The sequence below is a fragment of the Bos grunniens genome, chromosome 7 (assembly GCF_055505025.1).
Source record: "Bos grunniens cultivar Pamir isolate PY7600 chromosome 7, Bosgru_T2T1.0, whole genome shotgun sequence".
Lineage (NCBI taxonomy): Eukaryota > Metazoa > Chordata > Mammalia > Artiodactyla > Bovidae > Bos > Bos grunniens.
Window position 1 is genome coordinate 19,099,226 of NC_141171.1, and position 18,852 is coordinate 19,118,077.

The 18,852-nt window shown below is 46.0% G+C and overlaps 1 long non-coding RNA gene across 2 annotated transcripts in view; it reads right to left on the reverse strand.

Annotated features, from left to right (window-relative positions):
* The window catches only part of LOC147368768 (uncharacterized), a 39,126-nt gene extending 24,152 nt beyond the window's left edge, over positions 1 to 14,974 (reverse strand). For both annotated transcript variants that reach the window (XR_015166810.1, XR_015166809.1), the window contains exon 1: positions 14,836 to 14,974. This is a non-coding gene — a long non-coding RNA (uncharacterized LOC147368768). The remainder of the gene's footprint in view (positions 1 to 14,835) is intronic.
* Between the last annotated feature and the right edge of the window lie 3,878 nt (positions 14,975 to 18,852).

Sequence of the window (18,852 nt, forward strand, 5' to 3'; positions counted from 1 at the left end):
TTTGTGTTAGTTTCTGCTGTACCGCAAAGTGAACCAGCTGTATGTACACATATATCCCCTCTTTAGGGGATTTCCTTCCCAGTTAGGCCACCACAGAGCATTGAGTGGAGTTCCCTGAGCTATACAGTAGGTTCTCATTAGTTATCTATTTTATATGTAGTATCAGTACTGTTTATGTCTCAAGCCCAATCTCCCAACTCATTACACATCCCCCGCATTCACCCTTGGTGTCCATATGTTTGATCTCTACGTCTGTGTCTCTCTGCTTTGCAAATAAGATCATCTATACCATTTTTCTAGATTCCAGTCATATGCATTAATACATGGTATTTTTCTCTTTCCAGCTTACTTCAGTCTTTATAACAGACCCTAGGTCCATCCTCCCCTGCTTTTTGTTTGTAGAGAAAGCTCTGGTCTCATTAATTAGGGAAGTGAGGGGGGTGCAGAAACAAAGCAGAAACAATCAAGTAAGAAAAGTCGTAACAGGATGTCCCTGGTGGTCCTGTGGATAAGAATCCACCTGCTGATGCAGGGGACTCGGGTTCCATCCCTGGTGTGGGAAGATTCCACATGCTGAGCCCGTGTGCCACAACTACTGAAGCTCACGGACCCCAGAGCCCAGGAGCCACAACAAGAGAAGCCCCCGCAATGCAAAGCCCAAGCTCTAGAGAGTAGCCAACACTTGCAGAACTAGAGAAAGCCCCTGCACAGCAACAAAGACCCAGCACAGCCAAAAATAAGTAAATTTTAAAAAACTGTTAGTGGTTTTGATTTCACCTGTCATCGTGGCCATGAGCCCACTTCTAAGGAACAGATGTGCTGACTGGGGATTGCACACACACACCCGCCTTGCCACAACACTGTTTTCAAATGGGCTGTGGGAAGTCCCGCAGCAGAGTCATCACTGGGGACCTGAGCAGTCATGTTTAATTGCACCTGGCTTCTGTTTCAGGGAGGCTCTCATTGCACGTAGTTTTGGGGTGTCATGATGTCCTCCTTCGATGGACGACCTAGTCCTCCCATGACCCCACGCGAAGGTGTGTGAGAGGCCGTCCTGGTTTGAGGCCAGGCCACCCTCTCCTGGGGCTTTGAAATGGTGGCAGGAGGGGAGGGAGTTAGCATGAGGCCATGGGGCAAACCTGACTGCCCTCCTGTCTCCATTCTGTGAATCCCCTTTGGTATCCCACTGCTCAGACCCAACTCCTCCAAGCCAGCAGAAGTGGTTTCTACCACTCGCCACCAAACAACTCTGCGAGATACAAGTCCATCCTGACCCCAGGGCTCAGTGACAAGGAGACAGAGGCCAAGTGAACCCCAAATATTCCCGCATGTGGGGCTGCAAGAGGCTCTGAGGGAGACGTGCATGCGTGCTCAGTTATGTCAAACTCTTGGTGACCCCATGGACTGTAGCCCACCAGGCTCCTCTGTCCATAGGATTTTCCAGACAAGAATACTGGAGTGGGTTGCCATTTCCTTCTCCAGGGGATCTTCCTGACCCAGGGATTGAACCTGCCTCTCCTGCATTGGCAGGTGGGTTCTTTACCACTGAGCCACCATGGAAGCCCCTGAGAGAGATGGCAGTAGTCCTAAATGACCCCAGAAATGCAAGGCCATCTCTGGGGGCAGCACCATCAGTCCTAGTCCAGCAGGCTGGCCCAGGAGAGAACTGGACACAGTCTCCTGCTCTTCCGCTACAGTTTCTCATCTCGCACCCTCCTCCTTCACCCTCCTGCATTTATTTTTTTCTAAATTGACACTACTACTGCACCAGGATAAAAACAACCCCCAATGGCAGCCAGTTGTTTTTTTTTTTTAATAATCTAAATAATGTTTAGGATTTTTTAAGTGGGAAGCAAAAACTAATTACATCTTTGAGGGAGGAAAATCGTAAATCACAGAGTTACAGTGAGAACACGGGCGACTCAGGCCAGGCCCACAAGACGGCGACAACTCCTTATCTCATTACCGTTTAATTAAGAATTATGTTGGAGCATCTTCTGTTTCATTATCATCGGGCCCAGCTGACTTCTAATCTTTTTTTTTACCCGGCATAGAGGAGGGTCTGGTCCAAGATGCGTGCTAATGAATTTACAATTCCCTCTTTGGGGAACTTTAATAAAATTAGCCCGTGCAGAAGATGAACACAGATAGGGTAAACTTCTGGAGGGAACATTTGCTTTCAATTACAGGAGTTCTGGAATAAAGGGCCAGGGGGGTCCCCAGGGGGACCATGGAAGCAGCAGCAAAGATGCCAGTGGGCTCTGCTCTGTGATCCGAGCCACGCTTCAGTCTCCTGGCAGGGGAAGGTCTGCCCTCATGAATTCCCCTATAGATTGAGCATCTGCTGCATACCAGGCCCCAGGATGGATGCCCCAGATATGGGGGGCACCTTTGGGGGAGCAGGCAGATGAGACAAACCCTAAATTGTGTACAAACAATTGTCTAAATATGGCCATGAGAATTTCTCCAAAGGTGAGCACACAGGAAGGTGTGGGAAGCTGGAACTAGGGGCTTGAATTGGATGGGGGCATCAGGGAAGGCTTCCTGGAGGAGACGGTGTTAAAGGTGTAAATGATGAATAGGCGTTGGCCAGGAGAAGGGAGGGGTGAAGGATGCTCCAGAGAACAGCCTGGGGAAAGGCCTGCAAGGAGGTGCAAGGGGCTTGGTGCCTTTGAGGAGTTTGGGGTGCCTTTGAGAGTATAAGGTGGAACGAGATTCAAGAGGTGAAGGCAAGGGAGGCTGGACCTTGCAACTCATACTGAGGAGTCTGTCCTAAGAAGAATGGGGGAAGACTTCCCTGGTGGTCCAGTGGTTAAGAATCTGCCTGCCAATGCAGGGGACAGCAGTTCGACCACTGGTCCAGGAAGATTCTACATGCCTCAGAGCATCTAAGCCCATATGCCGTAAATACTGAGCCTGTGCTCCACAACAAGAGAAGCCGCTGCAGTAAGAAAACTAAGTACCACAACTAGTGAGGAGCCCAGGCTCCCCACAACTAGATAAGGCCTGCATACAGTAATGACGATCCAGTGTAGCCAAAAATACATAAATACATATTAAAAAAAAAAAAGGAAAATGGGGGCCCCTGGAAAATTCCCATGCCCTTGTGCTCATCTCAACACACCAAAGGCTCCTGAATGCAAAACCCTGACTCTGCTGTGGGATTTTCCTCCGTGCAGGGTGAGCCTGGGGCTTCCCTGGTGGCCCAGTGGTAAAGAACCCACCTGCCAATGCAGGTTCAACCCCTGGGTTGGGAAGATCCCCTGGAGAAGGAAATTGCAACTCACTCCAATATTCTTGCCTGGGAAATCCCATGGACAGAGGAGCTTGACGGGTTACAGTCCATGGAGTCTCAAAGAGTCAGACAAGACTTAGGGACTAAACAACAAGAGGGCCCAACCTGAAGCTTGCCTCTCACTCACCCCTCACTCACAAGGATAGCAGAATTTGGGAGATCAATTCCCCAGCTCCCTCATCCTTCAGGTAGGACAACTAAGGTTGTGCTCTGGACTGTCAGCAAGGGTCCCAGTGGACTGAGCCCCAGTTATCCATAGCTGTCACATAACTTGGGCATGCATTCTGTATTAACTCCATTCCTTCCCATCTAATTTCTCCACCCCCACCCAGGGCTTCCTGGCATCATCTCCCACATAAACTACTTGCTCCCAAAACCCTATTTCAGGGTCTCCTTCTAGGGAACCCAAACTAAGTATTAGTAAATACTGGACTAATAATGGCTCAAACAAGATAAAGATGATGTCTGCAGGTGAGTAATTCTGGGCTGGTTGGCACATCCATGGTCCTCAGCATCCCAGGCTTCCTCTTTCTCCTCTCTCTACTCTTCTCAGAGTCAACTCAGGATCCAAAGTGGCTGCCAAAGTCCAGCCATCAGTCTTACATTCCAAACAGCAGGAAGGAGAAAAGGGGAGGAGGATAAAATGATGTAGTTTCCATCTAAATCATCTTCTTTTAAAGGAGCCTCCCTAGAAATCCCAAGCAAACTTCTGCTGGGATCTCACCAGCTAGAATGTTGTCACAAAAGTACATCTGGCGGTAAAGGAGGCTGATGTTTTTAGTTGATGCTTTGGTGCCCTAAATAATACCAAGATGCTGTGACCAAAGAAGATGGGAATAAGGATGGCTATTGGGTGGCCACCCACCCATGATCTCTGTTGTAATGGTCCTAAGTCATTCCTTCATTAAACAAGCATTTATGGAGCACCTACTGTATACCAGGGACTTGACATCCAGTAGTGAGCAAATCAAAGGAAGATCATCACCCTCCTGAAGCTGACATTCTAGCAATGGACAAACATGATCAGATTTATGTTTTGAAAAGATCATGCTGGCTTTTGCATGGAGGAAATATGGGAGGAGGTAGAAACTTGAAGCAGGAAGTGGGGGGCAGTTCCCAGGGACGGGTGGGGATGGAGAGGAAGAGTAACGGGATGAAGGATGTGGTGAGAGACTAGATATGGGGGCAACAAGAGAGATGGGGGTCCTGATTATGGTCCAAAGGAAAGTGGGGGCATGCCCATGAATTTGTCCCCTTCCCCCTACACTGCAGCCAAGCACAGCAGGCTAATGGAGAGTCACCGACTCTGGTCCCTCCTATGGAAAAGGCTGTCATCCAGGGTTTTGGAATCCAGCACTGGAGGGGACTTCCTTGGCAGTCCAGTGGCTGAAACTCCATGCTGTAATGCAGGGGTGCAGGGTTTAATTCCTGCTAGGGGAACTAGGTCCTACATGCTACAACTAAGAGTTCACATGGCACAACTAAGACCCAGCACAAACAAACAAAATTTAAAAACAACACCAGATGCTTAACAAAAAAGAGGGGTTTACAAAACAATACTGAGAAATAAAAATTAAAGCTATATAAACAAAAGGAAAAGACAACCCTCAGAATGGAAAAAAAAAAACATTGGCAAACGATGCAACCGACAAGGGTTTAATTTCCAAAACACACAACAGTTCATACAGCTCAATATAAAAAAAGAAAAACCAACTGAAAAATGAACCTAAATAGACATTTCTCTGAAGATGACATTCAGATGGCCAACAGGCACATAAAAAGGTGCTCAACATCACTAATCATTAGAGAAACGCAAATCAAAACTATAATGATGTACTGCCTCACGCAAGTCAGAACGTCCATCATCAAGAAGTCTACAAACAAATGCTGGAGAGGGTGTGGGGATTTACCATCAATGCTTTTGGTGAGAATGTAAACTGTTACAGCCGCTGCAGAAAACCTTATGGAGGTTCCTTAATAAACTAAACTCTGATTTACCATGTGACCCAGCAGGCCCACGCCTGGGCATATATTCTGAGAAAGTGAAAATGAATTTGAAAAGATACACGTACCCCAATGTTCACAGCAGCACTATTTATAATAGCCAAGATACAGAAATAGCCTAAATGTTTATCAACAGAGGAATGCATTAAGAATATGTGGTATATACATACAGTGGAATATTAGCCATAATACAGAATAAAATGTCATTTGCAGCAACATGGATGGACGTAGAGATTTTTATACTAAGTCAGAGAAAGACAAATATATGATAGCACATATATGCGGAATCCAAAAGAATGAAACAAACATTTACAAAACAGGAATAGACTCACAGACACGGAAAACTTCTGTTTAACAAAGGGGAAAGGGGTGCATGAAGAGATAAATTAGAAGTTTGGGATTAACAGACACACACTATTGTATATAAAATAGATCAGCAACAAGGACTTACTGTATAGAACAAGGAACTATATTAAAAATCCTGTAATAACTTATAATGGAAGAGATATATATATATATGGTAAAATATATGTATATATTCTGAATATATACATACTGAAAGAGTAAATATATATAATATATATAACTGAATCATTTTGTTCTACACCAGAAACTAACAGCACTGTCAATCAACTATACTTCAATTAAAACAAATTAAAGCCAATGAGATACCTCCGCATACTCACTAGAAAAAGCAGTATTTATTAGAAGTTTCTATGGTGATGGAAATGGTCTCTATCTGTCCTGTTCAATACAGTAGCTTCTAGCTACATGTGGCTACTGAACACATGAAAGGTGACCAGCATAAACAAAGAGCTGGATTTTCCATTTTGTTTCATTTAAATTAATTTGAATTTAAATAGTCACGTGAGCACAGAAAATAAAGTCAGTAGTTTCATAAAAACTTTGCATGGAATCACTTGGCTGACAAAGGTCCATACACTCAAAGCTATGGTTTTTCCAGTAGTCATGTTCAGATGTGAGAGTTGGACAATAAAGAAGGCTGAGCACCGAAAAATCGATGCTTTCGAATTGTGGTGCCGGAGAAGACTCTTAAGAGTCCTTTGTACTGCAAGGAGATCAAACCAGTCAATCCTAAAGGAAATGAACCCTGAATATTCATTGGAAGGACTGATGTTGAAGCTCCAACACATTGGCCACCTGAGGCAAAGAGACAACTCACTGGAAAAGACCCTGATGCTGGGAAAGACCGAATGCAAAAGGAAAAAGGGGCGGCAGACGATGACATTTAAATAGCATCACTGATCCAGTGAACATGAGTTTGAGCAAACTCTGGGAGATGGTGGAGGACAGAGGAGCCTGGTGTGCTGCCGTCTGTGAGGTCGCAAAGAATTTAGACATGACTTAGCGACTGAACAACAACGGAATATACTCTATGAAGATATAAAATTACTATGTTGGACACCTGAAACCAATATAATCTTGTAACTCAACCATATTTCAATTAAAAGTAAATAAAGAGGGACGTCCCTGGCAGATCCATGATTATTAGCACTGTGCTTCTGTTGCAAGGGGCACAGGTTCAATCCCTGGTCAGAGATCTGAGATCCCACATGCCAAAAAAAACAAAAACAAAAACAAGGTAATCAAATAAACAATCACACGTGGGTAACAGCTACTGCATTGGACACTGTGGCTCTGGAGTGTCTAAAATTTTAAAAGCCTGACAATGTCAAGCACTGGTGAGGCTAATGGGGCAGTTGAAATACTCAGACATCACTGGTGGGGATGCAAGATGTGGTAAAACCACTTTGGAAAATGGCTCGGTGGATATTTACAAAGTTGATTTGCTTAGTTAGGACACATACATGCTAACCCTAGGTATTTACCCAAGAGAAAGGAAAACATATGTTCATACAAGAACCAATATATAAGACTTCCTTGGTGGTTCAATGGTTACGAATCTGCCTGCCAATGCAGGGGATATGGGTTTGATCCCTGGTCTGGGAAGATCCCACATGTTTCAAAGCAACAAAGCCCATGTGCTGCAACTACTGAGCCCACCCGCTAGAGCTCATGTTCTGCAACAAGAAAAGACACTTCAAAGAGAAAGCTGCATACTGCAACTAGAGAGAGCCCATTCCCAGCGACGAAGATCTGCCACAGCCAGAAAATATAAATAAATCTTTATAAAAACTAACCTTTAAAAAATCTTCTCTCTCCTCCTCTTTCTTTTCCACTCTTCAGAACCTTGATTACCTTGAGCTGACCTATAAATCCATGAGCATCTCTATTTTAAAGTCGGCTGACTAGCCAACTTCATTTCACCTGCAAACTTCAGGTAACCCTTTGCCATGTAACCTAACATTCTTACAGATTTGGGGACTAGGATGTAGGTATCTTTGGGGGGCTTTATTTTGCATACCACTGTCACCCAGATCAGATCACTGGATGCTGCCAGGAGGGAGAAATAGCTGAGAGAGGGAACGTGGAGGAACCTTCTATGATCTGTTCTGGCCATGATTTTTATCTTGATCTGGGTGGCAGTTACAATACTCTACACTATTGTAAAAATTCATTAAGATATACCCTGAAGATATGTACTGTTTGCTGTGTGGAAAGCCTCATTTTTTTTTTTTTTTTGAAAAAGAGAATAATCTGATGCCAAAAAAAAAAACACATGAAAAGATGTTTGGCATCACTAGCCATTAGGGAAACGCAAAGTAAAACCACAATGAGATACTATCATACCTATAGGAAGAGCTAAAAACAAAAAATGGTGAAGATACCAGATGTTGGAGAGGCTGTGCGAAAACCTGGATCTCTCGCATGTTGCCAGAGGAGAGAAAAAATGGTAGAGTCACTGTGGATCACAGATTGGCAGTTTCTTTAAAGACCAAACATGTAACTGCCATAGAACTCAATGAAGGCATTCCTGGGCATTTATCCCAGAGAAATGAAAACATATGTTCATGCAAAAAAGTGTACACAAATATTCATAACAGCTCCATTCATAAGAGCAAAATACTGGAGACCAAACATCCTTCAGTGAATGAGTGGGCTGAACAAACGTTAGCCAACCAGTACCTGGAATATTACTCAGTCACAAAAAGGAAAAACTGATTGATCCACATAGCAACCTGCACAGACCTCAGGGGCAGCCATGCAGAATTAAGACAGTAGATTTCAGAAGGTTGTGTGCTATCTGATTTTACCTGTACAACATTCTCAGAATGAAAAGACTAAGGAGATGGAGAATGGATCAGTGGTTTCCTGGGGCAGGGGTTAAGATTAAGAAATAGCATGAGAGTCTGATCCAGTGACCCCACTCCTGGACATATACCCAGACAAAATTATAATTTGAAAAGATTCATGCACCCCTAAGTTCATAGCAACACTATTCACAGCAGCCAAGACATGGAAACAACCTGTGTCCATCGACTGATGAATGGATAGAGAAGACGGGGAGCAAATATATCATGGAATACTACTCACATAAACAAGAAGGAAATGACGCCTTTTGCTGCAACATGGATGAACCCAAAGACTGTCATAATAAGTCAGTCAGAAAGAGAAAGACAAATATGATATGATATCACTTTTATATGGAATCTAAAATATGGCACAAACGAACTTATCTATGAAAGAGAAACTAACTCACAGACACAGAGAATTAGATGTGAGGTTGCCAAGAGGGAGGGGGAGGGATAGAGCAGGAGGTTGGAGTTGGCAGATGTAAACAATTGTACACAGAACGGATATACAACAAGGTTCTACCGTGTAGCACAGAGAACTATATTCAATATCCTGGGGTAAACCATAATGGAAAAAAATATGAAAAAGAGTGTATATATATGTATAACGGAGTCATTTTGCTGTACAGCAGAAATTAACGCAACATTGTAAATCAACTATACTTCAATAAAATCAAACAAAAGACAAATAGCACAAGAGAACTGCTTTATGAAGGTGGAGGAGTGAAGTCCTGGATCCTGAGAGTGCTGGTGGACACACACATCTATCCAAGGAACAAACCTACATAGAAACAAATACACACACACATGCAGGTTAAAAAATAATGCCATCTGAATACTGTCCTCTAATTAACAGTATGAGCCCAACGTCGATTTCTTGGCTTTGATACTGCCCTATAGTCATAAAGAAAATGTCAGCACTGGGGACTTCCCTGGAGGTCCAGTGGTTAAGAGTCCACACTTCCAGTGCGGGGGGGACAGGGGTTCCATCCCTGGTTGGGGAACAAAGACCCTGCACACCAAGCGGCCAAAAATGTCAGCACTGGGGGAAGCGTACTTAGGACTCTATGTACTATTTTTGTAACTTCCTGTTTTTTTAAAAAAGGTTAAAAAGCAAAAAAGACAGACCTGATTCAGGTCAGTTCAGTTCAGTCACTCAGTCGTGTCTGACTCTTTGCGACCCCATGAATCGCAGCACGCAAGGCCTCCCTGTCCACCACCAACTCCCGGAGCTGATTAGCAATGGGTTAAGGGCCAGTGGGTTAAGGCGCTTGGCAAAAGTCAAGGAACCTCAGGGGGGAGGGGTGCCCGTGCATAAAGCCCCCATGATTATTTGCACGATAAAATCTAAGAGGCATAGAGAGGTGTGTGTCATTCCAGGGTGCAATTTGTTGGAAGAAAAAGTATGCCCAAATTGTCCCCAACACCTGATGGTTTCTTTTTTTTTAATTTGAGGATCCGCATATAGTGGCAAGACTAAATTCTATGGACCACAGGACAAAACCAATTGCATATTTTGCTTTTACAGATAAAGTCCTCAGTGAATGCCTCTGACTCTATGCTTCAAAGTCTGGCATCTGCCTTGTGTGGGTGTTCTGTCTGACGGTTGGTAGCATCTTGGATCCTATAAGCTTAGGAAGCCCCAGAGCTCCAGGGGCTGGGAGCTTTCCAACTTGTCCTAGTCGGCTTGAGCTGCCATAACAAAATACCATCGACTGGGTGGCTTAAACAACAAGAATGTATTCCTTACACTTTGGGAGGCTGGAAGTCCGAGATCAGGGTGCCAGCATGGTTGGGTTCTAGCAAGAGCCCTCTCCCTGGCTTGCAGATGGTTGCTTTCTTGCTGTGTCCTCATATGGCCCGGAGAGAGAGAGAGACAGTGTCTGGTCCCTTCATCCCTTTGCACGCATGCATGCTAAGTCACTTCAATTGTGTCTGACTCTGCGCAACCCTTGGAGAAGGCACTGGTAACCCACTCCAGTACTCTTGCCTGGAAAATCCCATGGACAGAGGAGCCTGGTAGGCTGCAGTCCATGGGGTCATTAAGAGTCAGACACGACTGAGTGACTTCACTTTCACTTTTCACTTTCGTGTATTGGAGAAGGAAATGGCAACCCACTCCAGTGTTCTTGCCTGGAAAATCCCAGGGACAGGGGAGCCTGGTGGGCTGCCGTCTATGGGGTCGCACAGAGTCAGACACGACTGACTTGACTTAGCAGCAGCGGCAGCAGCTGTGCGACCCTATGGACTGTAGCCTGCCACCTGTCCATGGGATTCTTCAGGCAAGAATACTGGAGTGGGTTGCCATTTCCTTCTTCCCAACCCAGGGACTGAACCCTCATCTCTTACACCTCCTGCATTGGCAGGTGGGTTCCTTACCACTAGCATCACTTGGGAACCCCTTATAAAGGCGCTAATCCCATCACAAGGTGCCACCCTCATAACCTATACCAAACCCAATTACTTCCAAAAGGCTCCATCTCCAAACACCATCACTCTGAGTATTAGAGCTTTAAAATTGGGATTCTTGGAGACACACAAACATTTAGTCTATGGCAGAATTCTCCCTGAAATAGAATCACAAGCTTACAACCCACACCCCCCACTTCCAAGGGCTGTCCCCAGGGCCCAGGAAACTCTCCTCCCCTAAAAATAAAACTTGGGATGTGGGGTTTTCAGGACAAGCCTGAATGGAGATCAGAGCTGCTCTGAGTACGGAGAAACTGGATCACACGCTCTGCTGGTGAGAATGTGAAATGGTACAGTCCCCCTGGGACACAGCTTGGCAGTTTCTTAAAACACTAAACACTTACCGTAAGATTCAGCAATTGTACTCCTGGGCATGTATCCCAGAGAAATGAAAACTTATGTTGTTGCAAAAACCTGGACATGAGTGTTTGTCGCTGCTTTATTCGTAATAGACAAAAACCTGGAAACAACCTTGATGTCCTGTGATGAGTACACCAGGGCCCATCCACACCAGGGAATACCACTCAGTCACGAAAAGGAACAGACCACCCAGCACTTAACCATTAGGTGAATCTCAAGGGCATTCCTTCAAAAGAAAAAAGCCATCTCAAAGCACGGCTGTACTGTACCATTTCCTTTCTACAACATACAGAGATGCAGGAGAGATCTTTGTGCGGGTGACGGAACAGATATGCATCAAGATGGTGGTTACAAGAGTCAACACACCTGTATGATACAATTGCATAGAATGAGATACAGTGTATCCATGTTAGTTTCCTGCTTTGGATATTATACTAATGGTGGGTTATTGAGGTGGGTTATATAAGATACAGGCTTCCCTGGTGGCTCAGCTGGTAAAGTGTCTGCCTGCAATGTGGGAGACTTGGGTTCAATCCCTGGGTCGGGAAGATCCCCTGGAGAAGGAAATGGCAACCCATTCCAGTATTCTTATGGAGAATTCCACGGACAGAGGAGCCTGATGGACTACCGTCCATGGGGTCACATATATTCGGAGACGACTGAATGACTAACACTTCACTTTCACATGTAAGATACATACACTCATATACATATATTCTCTCTGTGCTATCTTGGCAATTTTCTATAGATCTAGAAATCATTCCAAAATAAAAAGTTGGGTTTTTCTTTTTTCCTTTTTTTTTTTTTTTTTTTTACAGTTTTTTGTTTGTTTTGGCTGCACTTATTGTGAGGCATATGTAATCTTACTTCCCCGATCAGAGATGGAACCTGTGGCCCGTGCAGGGGAAGCACAGATTCTCAACAACTGGACCACTAGAGAAAGCCCACAGAATAAAAAGTTAAAAAAAAAAGAATGGACTGAGGTCTGTGGTCTTATAAATGACCAATCTTCCCAGCAGCAAAGATGCAAGCTGAAATCACATGACTCCCTGGGAAACCCCAGCATAAAGAGTGAGCTAGCTCTGGGACTTCTACAGAAGGTACTATACCACCTGCCCAAAAGCGGGGTGCACAAGAGTCTGAGATATTTAGCACCCAAGCTCTAGCACCAATTTGGAGGCCTGGGCACCCCCAACCAGGTCGCAGATCAATTGTTGCCTGCCCAAGGGCACCATGAACATGTATGTGAACATGCCCACGATCTTCTCCATGCTTAACTGCCAGCAGGCCATCCAGCTTGTGCTCCATCAGGGCAGTGCCTGCACCCCCGCTTTGTGGGGTACACCGTGCAGCCAGACTCGGTGCCCATGACCCCAGTGCCCCCATTCTGGGATGGGCTGCAGACAAATCCAGGCCTCCCTCCCTCATACTAACAGCGAACAGAGGATGTACCCAGCAGTGATCATGTAGCACAGTGTGTGGCTGGCGTCCTGGACCAGACAGAGGGGAGTGGAAGCTGTGGACTTCGGAAGGATGCTAGCGTGGAAGTCTGCACCTGTTGGTGGTGTTTATGGCACAGTTCTGTTGAATGGCTTCATTTGCCCCCAAACTGTATAAAAACATCTTTCTCCAAATGAGCATTTCTAGATATGTTTTAAGCTTTCCTTGTGGTTCAGCTGGTAAAGAATCCACCTGCAATGCAGGAGACCCCAGTTTGATTCCTGGGTTGGGAAGATCCCCTGAAGAAGGGATAGGCTACCCACTCCAGTATTCTTAGGCTTCCCTGGTGGCTCAGACGGTAAAGAATCTACCGGCAATGTGGGAGACCTGGGTTGATCCCTGGGTTGGGAAGATCCCCTGGAGGAGGACATGGTGACCCACTCCAGTGTTCCAGCCTGGAGAATCCCCAGGGACAGAGGAGACTGACAGGCTACAGTCCTTGGGGTCACAAAGAGTCAGACACGACTGAGTGACCAAGGACAGCACACCTGCCATTGCCCATGACCCTGGCCGAAGCTGTACGGGAGCAATCAGCATTACCAACCACAGGGTGAGCAGAAGCACGATCTATATCACCTGCTGATTGTTTTTTACCGCGCTCCGGGCGACAGCAAGCGACCATGAGGCATGTGTGCGTAGTATGATGGCAGTGCTGCTCTGGGCCTAGATGCATGGGGGGCGGGGGTGGGGACAACTCCCTGCAAAGTCCATTCTGGCAAGTCCTACCTCCAGGCCTTTGCTCAGGCTGGTCCTTCCACCTGGTAGCTGTTCTCCTGTCCTGCCAAGCCTTTTCTGGCTTCCATCCTGGGCTGCAGGTTCATCTTCCTCTAAGGATTTCATTCTACCCCGACATAGTCCATCAACATACCCACAGATTGAGATCTAAGCAGTGAACACAGCTGTCCCTGGCAACCAGGGCTCACAGAGAGAAAGGTACACACAATCCGGCAAAATCATGGGGGCAGGGAGGGCTTCCCGGAGGAGGTGACCTCCAACTGAGAGTCAAAGGATAAATAGGAGAGAGGAGATAGGTAAAGACTGTGGAGTCCTGCCCCAAAGCCACAGAAGTGAAGCCCTTGGAGCCACAGAAGTCAGAGACAAGGTCATCTCCAGAATTGACTGAGCCCCTCTGTGACCGTTGCCCAAAGCCCCTGATCATCACCAGCAGGCTTCCTGACCCCAAATTAGGCAAAAACGCCCAACTGGCTACTCACCCTCTAGTGCCCTAACCCATTACCTAATGCCACCCTTCCAGCAGGAAGTTTCTGTCTTGAGGCTATAAAAAATTGGCTATTAACCCACAGAAAGCGTCAGCTCTCCCGGACCCACCGCACTGGCAGTGCCTTCATTATTTCTACTCCTTGCTTTTAATAAACTCTCTCCCTTCTGAAATGCTCTGTGCCTGGAAATTTCTTTTCCAACCCACGCTTGGACTGCCATGACAAAGAGAGAGGCTCAGCATCCCAGGCAGAGGGAACAGCAAGTTCAAAGGTCCAGAGGAGGTGAGTCTGGGGCCTGCGAGTCTTGCCTGGAGTATAAAAGCAGAGGCGCAGGGAGGTGTTGCCAACCAGATGGGTAACCACATCTCACTCCTAACTTCACTCCACCGTCACAGGAACAACAACAAAAAACTATTTATGGAAAAGGCAGCGCAGAGAACATCCTAGAACGTGCGCTTAAGGCCAAGCCTCCCTTGTGCCACGAAGACCAAGACAGGCCGCATGGGAGGGTTGACGTACTGACCACATGGCCCCTCACCGAGGTGGTGCCCTCCGAACCTCTGGTTCCCCCAGTGGGGAGAGAGAGCCCAGGGTAGACATTTAGATTCCCCAGGGTTGTGGGTCCATTCCTGGGAACCCCCACTTTGGTCTCAGCCTATGGGAAGTGCAGGAAGATCTCAGGAGCTTGACCACTAGGAATAGGACCAAGATGGCAGAGTGGAGAGGCCCTTGCAATAACCAGCCCTGGGATCCTGGCAGACTGAGTTCCTACCTTCAGCGTCCTAGGAATTGTCATCTCAGCCAGCAGCTTTACTCATCTGCAGAGCCAGGATACCAACAATATGACCAGGGAACTCGGAGGGGTGCAGATCTGCCTGAAGGAGGCCCTCAAAAAGAGGAGCCCTGCTGGGGCCCTGGAACCGAGTCTGGCCCTCTCCTGCTCAAGCTGGGAGGCTAATTCACAGTCCCACCCACTTTCGAGAGGAGCTCTGGGGCCCAGTGGATCAGAAAGCCTGAGTGGTAACAGCTGTGGGACTGTGTGGCTCAGCAAGGCTGGAGGCCAGGGTCTGGCAGGAGGAGTTGATGGTCTGCAGAACAAAGCCAGTAGCCTCCGCACATACTTAAAAAGGAACCCTATAACACTATAAGTGGATATTTCAACAAAACCTTTTCAAGTCAGGAGAGAATAGGATGATAGATTCAAAATATTGGAAGAAAAAGAAATTGTCAACCAAGAATTCTGTATCTGGCAAAGCTGTCTTTCAGAAATGGAGAGACAGACTGCCCCAAATGCACAACAGCTGAGGGAGTTATTACCAGGCCACCTGCCTTACAAGAAATGTTACAAGGAGTTCTTTAATGGCAGCAAAAGGACTCTAGTTAACATTATTAAAACATAAGAAGGTAGCATGAGACTCACTGGGAATGGTTAATATATGGTCAGAGAGTCTGTGATACAGTAAAGCTGTGTGTAATTCACATACCACTCGAATTTAAAAGTTAAAAAGCAAAGGTAGTGAAAAAAATCACAACTATAATAATCTGTTATTGGATACACAATATAAAAATATTTAAGCTGTAACTTGAAAGGTGAATGAGAGGAGAAGTAAAAGTGTAACTTAGGAATGCTATCCAGTTTCAGTTATTAGCAGTTTAAAAACAGGTGCTACAATTTGAAGATGTTTTATGTAAGCCTTGTAGTAATGAAAAGGGAAAAAACCTGTAGTAAGAATGCAAAAGACCCAGATACAGAAATCAAAGCACATTCATACCAAGGCATCAAAACACACAAAAAGGCAGCAGGGATCAAAGTGAGACCTAAATAAAGAGTTAGAGGGCTTCCCTGGGGATCTGGGGGATGAGAATCCACATGTCAAGGCAGGGAGCATGGGTTCAATCAGATATTAGGAACTAAAATCCCACATACCACGCATCATGGCCAGAAGATTTTTTTTTTAAATTTTTTTAAAGAACTGGAAAACAAAGAACAGAATGTCAACAGTTAAGTCCTTATCTGTCAATGATGATTTTAAATGGAAACACTGAAAACAGAGCCAGGGCAGGGGTAGTGGGAAGGTCAGGAGGGACCAGACGCCGAAGGCCCTCGAAAGCCACAGTCATGATAGTTCGGACTTTATCCTGGGAGCAATGGGGAGCCATGGAAGATTACGGAGTGATGGAGGGGCACTGCCATCTTTGTGATTTAGATGGATCTCTGTCGCTCTTGGTTGTGGTAAATCCTCTTGACAAGGGGTTTGAGATATACTTGCATCTCTGGTTGCTTCAAGCTCTGATCGCCTCACCCCACCTGACGTGGTGGGGTCTCTTATCTTTCCTCCCTTCTCCCCAAAGAACTCCTGTCCTCCAAAGCCTGGCTCCATCAGCAACTCCCCAAGCAGCCCTCTGGGGTCCCCACTCCAGCCTGTTCTGGCCTCCCCAAGCTCTGACCCCAAAGGACTACAGATGTCTGGTTCTAGCTCAATCTGCCCCCATCTGGGGCTCCAGTTCCAACCTGCACAGGAAGGACACAGGGGGACACGGTTACATATCTGTTGCCTATTATCAAACGTGAGCCAAGGAAGAGAACATTAGCTGTGTGATCCTGGGCTCAGCTCTTGACCTCTCTGACCTCAGAGCATGAAGGAGGCCTGCCCATCAGGCATTTATAGGGCAGGGGTCAGCAAACTTTTTTTTGTAAAAAGCCAGAAAATAAATACATGAGGCTTGACGCACCAGAGGGACAACTTCTCAGAAATGTCTAAGGCAGCCACAGGCAATATGCAAATGAATGGGCATGGCTGTGTCCCAATAAAACTTTATTCATGGTACAGAAATGGGAATTTTATACAATTGTTATGTGTGGTGAGATATTAGTCTTCTTTTGGTTTTTAAAGATTTTTTTTTTTTGATATGGACCAATTCTCAAGTTTTTATTGAATTTGTTGCAATATCGCTTCTGTTTTTTATGTTTTGGTCGCAAAGAATGTGAGATCCCTGACCACAGACTGAACTCATACCCCAAGCATTGGAAGCTGAAGCCTTAACCACTGGCCCACCAGGGAAGTTAGTACTCTTGGCTTTTAAAAATTCACTTAAAAATATAAAAACATTCTTAACCCATAAACCATACAAAAATAGGCAGGGGGTCGGACCTGGCCTGTGGGTCAGGGTTTGCTAACCCCCATTCTATTTTTAGGGCTCCCCCAGTGGCTCAGCTGGTAAAGAACCCGCCTGTCAATGCAGGAGATGCAAGAGATGTGGGTTTGATCCCTGGGTGGGGAAGATCCCCTGGAGAAGGAAATGCCAACCCACTCCAGTATTCTTGCCTGGAGAATCCCATGGACAGAGGAGCCTGGAGGGCTACAGTCCATGGGGTCACAAAGAGTTGGACACGACTGAGCGCCTCTGCATGCATTCTACTTTTTTGGGTAGCATGTCTCTCTCTATGCAAAACTGTCAAGCTGTACTCTTAAGGTTGGAGCATCATTTTGTAGTTAAGTTCTAACTTGATTTGTAAGAGCAAAAGGGAAAAATAAATGCAGGTAATTCCATGCGGATTTTCTAGAAAAACAAACAAGGAACACAGCCAAACTTCATTAGAGTTGAGATTTCATCTTTGTGAAAATAGTCGCTAGATAGTGAATGTACCTCCCTGGAGACACGTGGACATATGTCAACACACAGAGAATGGTATGCTGGAGGTGTCCCCAGATGCAGTGGGGTCTTACTCCAGAGAGGAGGGGTCTGGGCTGAGCAAAGAGGAAGGAGGTGGAGAAAGATTAAGCTTTATTTCCAGTTTTCAGTGGCAGATTTGCATCTGATGTGTGCAATTAAAACAAACAAACCCACAGGACTTCCCTGGTGGTCCAGTGGTTAAGAACTGGCCTTGGAATGCAGGAGACACTGGTTCAATCCCTTGTTTGGGAAGATCCCACATGCCGTGGAGCAACTAAGCCCACATGCCCAACTAGAGAGCCCAAGTGTCGCAAGACCCGACCCAACACAGCCAAATCAATCAGTCAATATTGAAAAAAAAAAACACCTACATTAAAAATGAATACAGGACTTCCCTGGTGGGCCAGTGGTTAAGACTCTGGGCTTTCAATGCAGGTGGCAAGGGTTTGATCCCTGGCTGGGGAACGAAGGTCCCACATGCCGTGTGGTGTGGCCAAAAAAAAATTAAGAAAAAATGAATACAGAGCTTCCCTGGTGGCTCAGTGGTATAGAATCCGCCTGCCAATGCAGGAGACACAGGTTCAATCCCTGATCCGGGAATATTCCACGTGCTGCAGAGCAACCGAGCCCGTGCACCACAGCTACTGAGCCTGTACTCTAGAGCCCGGGAGCCACAATTACTGAAGCCAGAGCACCGCAGAGCCCCTGTTCATCAATAGGAGAAGCCACCGCAATGAGAAGCCTGTGCACCTCAACTAGAGAGTAGCCCCAGTTCACTGCAGCTAGAGAAAAGCCTGTACAACAACAAAGACCCAGCACAACCGAAAATAAAAAATAAATAAAATTTTAAAAAAAATGAATACAGACCAAGAGAATTGAAAACATACATCCACTCACAAACTTGTCCAGAAAAAGGAGAGAAGCCCTGACACTCACTACCATGTGGACAGACCCTGAGGACACGGTGCTCAGTGAGAGAAGCAGACACAGAGGACACTCAGGGTGTGATTCCACTGACGGGAACGTGCAGAGCAGGCCGACCCACAGACACAGACTCCTGGTTGTCAGGGGCTGGGGAGGGGGTGGCAGTGACTGCTCATGGGGATAGGGTTTC